Source organism: Petaurus breviceps, unplaced genomic scaffold, assembly GCF_028583685.1.
Source record: "Petaurus breviceps papuanus isolate PSGF00001 unplaced genomic scaffold, PetGlider_PUasm1.0 90692, whole genome shotgun sequence".
NCBI classification, from domain to species: domain Eukaryota; kingdom Metazoa; phylum Chordata; class Mammalia; order Diprotodontia; family Petauridae; genus Petaurus; species Petaurus breviceps.
In genome coordinates this window covers 3,932,142-3,940,583 of record NW_027187313.1, presented here as the reverse complement: position 1 = coordinate 3,940,583, position 8,442 = coordinate 3,932,142, and the positions used below count along the sequence as shown (strand labels likewise).

The 8,442-nt window shown below is 40.0% G+C and overlaps 1 protein-coding gene and 1 pseudogene across 1 annotated transcript in view; one reads left to right on the top strand and one right to left on the bottom strand.

Moving 5' to 3' along the window:
* BRINP2 (BMP/retinoic acid inducible neural specific 2) overlaps positions 1-8,442 on the top strand; it is a 149,947-nt gene that overhangs the window by 42,895 nt on the left and 98,610 nt on the right. The window lies entirely within an intron of this gene.
* Positions 3,435-4,367, bottom strand: LOC138144145 (large ribosomal subunit protein uL6-like; annotated as a pseudogene).

Sequence of the window (8,442 nt, the reverse complement as noted above, 5' to 3'; positions counted from 1 at the left end):
GTGTGTGTGTGTGTGTGTGTGTGTGTGTGTGTGTGTGTGTGTGTGTGTTATGGGCAGGGGGTACTTCTACTTCACCATTTCTGTCTCCTGTGGTGATTAAAAAGGTTTCAAGAGACATAGTTTCTGGGTAATTCGAACATTTTATTAATAAGACCAGCACACTTATTCATAAAAAGATGGTCATTTCTTCTCTCTCTTAGACTAAAGACAATCATGGCGGAGGGTTCATTGCTTATATATCCTTTTAGAATAGGAGTGTTTAAAAGATGGCAATCAACTCTGATGGGTTAACAATTAATGAGAGAATGATTATTATAAAGAGGAGCCAGACCTGAATTTTGATGATGTCATCCATATAAGTTCACTGCAGCCTTGCACAATATATTCAAAGAATGTATGCCATACCCAAGCCAGAGCAGAACACAATGGCTGCTCCACTTGGGTGGGGTCTGAACAAGAAAGCTAGTCCAATCTCATTATCAGCAAATGTCCTTCAAGAGACTGAACCCTTTAAAATCAGGACTTTAGAAAAATAGGGAAACTCTGGGTCTCCCCAAATCATTGGTTATTAATAATCATTTCCCACTTCTTTTCTGTACAAACAACAGCATCCATTCATCTGAGCCCTCTCTGCCTTAATTCTGTCCATCTTTTCGTAAAGCCTTATGAGAGTAGATTTCTGTTAGCTAAACCCGATGTATAACCAAGTGAAATAAAGTGCTTGGGAGCCCTTGGATGCACAGAAGAAAATCCTAGTTCATTTATATTTGAGTTTGTTAAGTATTTTCTTCATACAAAAATCTGATAAACTAATGCACACTATGGCTTAATGTATTACATGCCCCACAAATATTTAAATATTAATCAGTGACAACACCTTAACCCAAAGGAATGGAGGACCAGTAATGGTTGAATTTGGTCTAGGGACTTCCTATGAACCCCCTTCATTTGTAGCCGTGTATAAAATGAGGGAGCTGGACTGGATAGCTCCTAAAGTCTCTTTTAGCTTAAAATCTTTGATCTTATATTACAGGCAACCCATGTCAGTTTTGCCTATGACCTTCCCTGTATGTGGCATGTAATCATGCAATTGCACTCCCCCCCCCTCTCTTTCTCTCAAACACACACATAATTTCTCTTTCACACACAGTCTCTCTCACTCTCTCACACACAATACACACTCAAGTTCTTTCTCTCTCACACACAGTCTCTCTTTCTCACTCTCTCACACACAATACACACACAATCTCTCTTTCTCATACACACACACACAAATTTCTCTCCCACACAATTTCTCTCTCACACACACATATACGCACAATGTCTCTGTCTCTCTCTTCCTATCTCCTCTCTCTCTGTCTCTCTCTGTCTCTGTCTGTCTGTCTCTGTGTCTGTCTGTTTCTCTCTCTCTGTGTCTGTCTGTCTGTCTCTCCCTCTTGCCCTCTCTCTCTCTCCCTCCCTCTCTCTCCTCACACATACACACACAGTCCTAGTGGTCTGAGCATTAAAAACATTTTGACTAATCATCTCTTTCACCTTTGTAGCTTTGCTCCCTAGCCCCATCCCCCAACCCAAAGAGTATTCAGATCTCATTCACACACTGATATCAGAGAAAAATCTCCTTAGAGGATTTTGACTTATTTTTTTTCCAGAAGGGGGAAAATTACCTATTTTTTCCTACAAGGAAAGGGAAGTACCTTGACCTTTAGTATACCCTTATAGTTCCCAAAGCTGCTGAAAGCATAAACTTTCAGACTTGGCAGAATGTTAATCTTCCTAGAGATAGGAGAAGTTGGGGCCAAATTAGAAGAAAATCAATGAGGTATTTTGCAGAATTGTGATGCTTTAATTTTACAATTTGGACTGTGAATGGTTTCTCTTTAACATTTTCAGGACAGAGCTAACTGGCACCACCAAAAACACTGTTCTTAATGATCTGGTGAATTCACATTATTTTGCTATCACAGAGCTGCAAGGAGCCTGGCAAGGTCATTTACTCCAACGATCTGAAAGCTTCCCTTTCTTAGACCTGTTTGTAGCAATAGGCTCCAAGTAATATTATGCACCTTTGTCAAGACTAATATGTATACTGATTTTTGTATAAATAAAAACAAAAATTTAAGGAGTAATAATGGATATAAATGATAGTAATGATAATATTAATAAATCACATTTATACAGGGTGTCCCAAAAGTCTTTGTGTAATTTTAGACTTTATTAGCTAAACTGCACTAAGACTTTTGGTACACTTCCAGTACTGTTTTTTAGAGTTTGCAAAACACCTTGCCTAGTTGTCGACTTTTTTTTTTTTGTTTTTGCTGCTGTTAACCCAGAAGCAAATGCTATAGCCATGATTATCTATATTTTACATATAAGGAAATTGTCCTTCATGTCCTTCAAAGATATTTAACAGCTTGCCCCGGGGCCACATTCCTATTAAGTATCCCATGCAAGAATCAAACCTGGCCTTCCAAACTTCAAATCCTACACTCTATTCACTCTATTCACCAGGACGGTGGTTTGAGCCTAAACATAAAAAAATCTGTCTCTATCATCAATCTTCAGTTGTCAAAGGCAGACAAAATTTTTTTGATCTTCAGGGGAAAAAAATAGCCCTTTCAGAAACTCATTCCCACATTTTAGCAGCCCAAAGGTTAAAATCCAAAAGAAAAGCAAGAATGTTTTCCCTCAAATGACTAACCCTGTAATTCCTTCAGACTACAGTTTAATTCCTCAGTGGAGATGGACAGAACCAATGTCTGTCCTCTGGGTCTCTTTTTCTATCTCAAGATTTTTGTAAATTTATCCCTTGAGCCTTATGATTTTTATTTTATTTGTGAATTTTATTAGAGGAACAGAAGGGATTGGTGTCAAAAGAGGTTTTTATCATTGGTCTGCCATCAAGGTTAGGACACAGTAGGATTTTTAGAAAATAGTAGGGGGAAAAAGAAATAGAAAAATATAGAGCATGAAGCTACTAGTAAGTAAATACATATAAAACCCTAAGTAGAAAGCCTTCCAGGAGTCTTAGAAGGCCAGCGCCTTGACAGCCCCTCTCCACCATTTAGCCTAACATTGAATTCTGCACGTGTATTACATTGTCCCTCTTTGAAATAAATCCAGGACCACTGCTTTAGAACAGGAAGGAATAAGTTGGTACAATAGGCCCCCAAGCAATTTCAGCTAAAGAGAAGTCAGAGAGAATTGCATAGAGGGATTTCTTTTCTTTTCTCTCTTTTTTTTTTGGTCTTTTTTAAAAAGCTGTAAAAGATGGGGTAGCGATATGCCGCTTCATTGCTCTCTAGAGGGCCCAAAAGTAGGTCAGTGGTTTTCATTTGAGGGCAGGGCTATTTTATATACCTTTGCATATCCCCAGGTAGTAATAGCTGGCACTTATATATGTTGTTGTTATTACCGAGTTATTTCAGTCATGTCCAACTCTCTGTGACCCCATTGGGTTTTCTTGGCAAAGATACTGGAGTGGTTTGTCATTTCTTTCTCCAGTTCATTCTACAAAGGAGGAAACTGAGGCAAGCAAGGTTAAGTGATTTGCCCAGGGTCCCATAGCTAGTAAGTATCTCAGTAACTCAGATCTTCCTGATTCCAGGCCTCCTAAGCCACCTAGCTGCCCCAGGGTTGTGGATTGTCCTTTTTTTTTGTTTTTGACAAAAAAGTACTTTTATTTTGACATCTGAATAAGCGGTGACTTCTCAGGACAAAGTCTTTGGCGTCTTCTCAACTTATTCATCAGCTTGTTGCACTGTGCCTTTCTCAGAAACATAGATGCCATCCAACAATTTTCTGATATCCTTATTTTTTACTTTGGTGGCCTGTTGGATCAGGGCAGCTGAATTTGAAATAAGTTCAATATCATTTCCTTCAAGAATTAACTCATCTTTTGGGGCTTGAGAAATAGCACAAGCAATACCTGGTCTCATGCTCACTCTTTGAATATATTTTTGACCCAAGAAATTTCTGATTTCAACAAGTGAGCCATTCTCTTGAATAACAACAGGGATGAGGAAGTGAGCATGCACAGACCGCATCTTGTAACAGGAACCCAGGGTAACGCCTTTGATCATGCTTTGCACATGACTACAGTTGTGCTCATGGTTCCAAGCTTTTTTGGATTTTCCCACGACTTGCCCACCTGGAGCCTTTTTTTCTTCTTTCCATGGAGACTGAGCTCAACATTGATATGGTTGAAATTCCTACAGAGGATTCCTCTGGACCCCTTCACAACAACTTTCTGACCCTTAAGAGAGATGTCAACATTTTCCGGGATGTTGACAATCTGGTTGCTTAGAATGGTCTTCATTCTGGTAGCGAATGGGTCAAAAAAAGTGATTGTACTTCAATCTTGAAGAGAGATGATGAAACTGAGACTCAGAGAAGGTAAGTTACCTCCACATAGTGACATAGCTGTTTTGGGGTACATGTGTGGTTTGAAACCAAGTCTGTGACTTCAAGTCCAGAAATATACTAAAATCACTTTATCTCTTCAATGTCTAGACTGCTAGGTGGTGCTGTGGGCATTGAGTCAGGAAGACCTGAGTTCAAATCCAGCATCAGACACTTAATAGCTGTGTGATCCTGGGTAAGTCACTTAACCCAGTTTGCTTCAGTTTCCTCCTCTGTAAAATGATCTGGAGAAGGAAATGGCAAACCACTCCATTATCTTTGCCAAGAAAGCCCCAAATGAGGTCATGAAGAGTTAGATACCTCTGAAATGACTGAAAGACATAGTAGCTGCTCAAAGACCATTTAGTCCAAACTGTTTATGAATAAGAATTTCTTCCTGCCTCCATGCTTTTTCGCTACCTACATGTCAGTCCTGGAATGTTCTGCTTCCCCATCTCTTCACCAAAGTTTCCTTTAAGAGTCAGCACAGATCCCACCTTCTGCAGGAAGCTTTTCCTGACTACACACCTACTCCCTATTCTCTGAGCTATTCTCCCATCTACTACGTATATGTTATTATTTATTTATATGTTGTCTCCCCTATTAAAATGTGGGGCAGGGAGAGTGTTTTGCCCTTTCTTTATATATTCAGCACTTAGTGCAATGCTTGGAACATCATAAGCACTTATATGCTCATGGATATTGTCACTCAATTAATGCTTATTAATTGAATGCATCAAAGAAACTGATTATTTGACACCTGCCTTTAAGCTCCGGACATTCCTGGTACACCTAGAGGTTGAATGTGGAAGACAAATTCTCCAGACTTGTATTATATAGATACCAGGAAACCATTGGCCTGGCTTAGGAATTGACTTCAACTGTGCTGATAGAGGTGGGAGAGGGGAAAAGATGCTCAAATGCTTGCCTTAAAAATAAAGTATATGAGAATATTTTAGTGACATTCATGAGACTCCAAAACATTGCAAAGTTGGCATTGTTAGTCTATAAGGGTCACTGACATTCTGCAGTGGTGTGGGGAGTAGATAGCTGGGTGCCTGACACTGTGCCCCATCACGAGTTTGCAGGATATAAAAGATCAACCTGGCCAAAGCTGGGTGATTTTCCTCCTATCCCCCTAGCCATGGATATGGATGAATCAGTTTCAATGGCAATAAACAGACCTTTCTCCAAGTGCAGAGGGACAGGCATCAGAACCAAGAACAAAGCAAAAGTGGAATTCAAGGAGCTCCAAACCATTTGGAAAATGCCAAGCCAGAGGGTAAGCTGGGGTAAAGCTCCAGAAATGTCAAAGCTGAGAAACAACACTCTAGGAGGGAAGCCAGTTGGATACAAAGAGCCAAGGACCAGCCAGAATTGGATGATACTGTGGGAGAACTCAGGCCAGTTGTGAGAGAAAACAGGATCCTATAGAAGACTGGCTCATGTGTTGGGGGCCAGGTCCTTTTTATTTTATAGAGGTTCATTTTTAATAGTAATAAGAATCACATTAATATAGCTCTGCCAGGTTCATAAACCCCTGTGATAGGTAATATAAGTAACGTTAAAGCACATGGACATTCTGTATCCCAAGGTCTTTGTATTGGCTATACCCCATACCCAGAATGCTCTCCCTTGGTTGACCTGACCTCCTGCCTTTACTGGCTTTCTTCAGCTAAAATTCCAGCATCTGTAGGAGACCCTTCTCTGTCTCATTCATTGCTAGTCCCCCAAGCTTACTTTCTACTTACACTGTGTATGTGTGTATGTGTACATATACCCATAAACATATGTGTGCCATGTATATATATATATATATATATATATATATATATATAACATGCACACACACACATGATGTCTCCCATTTTAGAATGTAAGCTCCTCAAGGTCAGGGATCTGTTTTTGCCTTTCTTTGCACTCCTAGCTCTTAGCAAAATTCGTGATGCACAGTTATGTTGTAATAAATACTTATTGACTAACTAACAGTACACCTGCATCCCTGATGTATCCCTGATTCCTATAAGCACAAGACTTTTGCATAGGAGAAGACAGGAGTCCTAGACCAAGGCAAAGTGATCCAGTAAGAAAATTGATACTATGATACGATGCTCTTATGTAGATAGGCTGAAAGTTGGTGTCATTTCTTGGTCACAAGCACAATGGGTGCTTGTCCTGCAAGATCGCACAGTATTGACTTTGCATTTGGCTTACATGGGCATCTAAGACTAGAAATTTCAGAGAAGCTACCTGCGTGCAAACCATTCAATATCTTTTCCAAGAAAACCCCAAATAGGGCCTGCTAGGTTGTGAAGTGAAAAAAGCATCGCCCCTTGAGTCAGGAGGCCCTGAGTTCAAATCTGACCTCAGACACTCAAATATGTCCTCAGACACTTAACACTTACTAGCCATGTGATCTTGGGCACATCACTTAACCCCAACTGCCAAGCCTTCCCCACTCCAAAAAGCAAAAAAAAAAAACAAAAAAAAAAACCCAAATGAGGTCACAAAGAATCAGATACAACTGGAATGACTGAACAACAAACCTATGTGCATTGATAGAGGGACTTGCCTCACCTAGGAGATTCTATGTCAATGAAATCAGAAACCCTGCCCCTATCCTTATGTTTTGTATATTCCTATATATATTATAATGTTAACTCTGTTAAAATGTAAGTATTTTAAGGGTAAGGACTATTTACCTTTTATCTTTTTATCACCAGCACTTAGCCCAAGTGCCTACACTATAGTAAGACTTAAACAGAAGCTTGTTGGTTAAATGATGCTGTTGTGAATCATTGAAATTGGCATATATTTTATTTAAGAAAATTGCTTTTATTTAAATAGTATGCACTGATTGTACAAAGAACATGAGATTCATTAAAGGGTATCATGGATGTTGTATTTGTTTTATAAGATATACCTGTGACCAACGCAGAATGTATAGTTTTCTGATGTTTACAGCTACATCTTAGAAAGACAGTGTAGTGTAGAGATCGTAGCACTTAGACCTGGCAGGATATCAGAGATTGTCTAATTCTGTGACTTTAGTTTACAGAGAAGAAAACAAAGTCCTAGAGAGGTTGTCATTTGCACAAGTCAACACAGTAGCAGAGTCAGGATTTTAATCCAGTCCTCAGATTTGCAATCCAAGGTGCTTCTTGGAGTCCTGGTCTTAGAATCAGAAAACCCAGGATCAAGTCCTGAGATTAGTACATTAGTGGAAAGAAATTGGGCCAGATGTATCTTGCCTCTGAATCTCAGTTTCCTCTTATAAATTTGGAGTAATAGTGTCTGCACTACTTACCTCCCAGGTCTGTTGTTGTGAGGCTGACACTTTGCAGACCTGTAAGTACTCTGTATCTATAAGTCAGACATCATTTTGATGTAAGTGGGGGGAGGATGGCCTTTGGAAGTAGGTATTCAGGGACCCACAGAAAGCCAGGAATGATGCAAAGAACAATGAAGAGATATGATGAGGGAGAAGGAAAAGGAAGAGGAAACAAAGGAACCGGGAGCCAGAGAGTATACACAGGGTATACAGAGAGCTAGCAAAAGCTCCAAAGACAGTGGGAGAGGAATATTTCAGCTAATGGTCTCATGGTAGAAATCTGCTGCTCCTGTTTATGAGCAGGAGCTATAAAGTGTCAGCGGTAGTGATGCCCTGCTATTCAAAAGCCTATTTTTAGACTCCTCCTGCTCGACCACAGGATTTCTGAGGGCTGAATTATACCCCCCAACTCCCCTTTTCTAAAGGCTTATTGATTTATTAATGGGCCTTTGTGTCCCCGCTGCAAACAACCTCTATAGATGAAGATGGATGTTTCCTAGAGCACCGACTTGGTAAAAAAAACCAAAAACCCAGAGATTTGCTGAAAAAACCCTCCATACATGAAGGCTGTGTGTGTGTGAGTGTGTGTGTGTGTGTGTGTGTGAGAGAGAGAGAGAGAGAGAGAGACAAAGAGAGAGAGACAGAGAGAGACAGAGAGAGAGACAGAGAGAGACAGAGAGAGAGAGAGAGAGAGAGAGAGAGAGAGACAA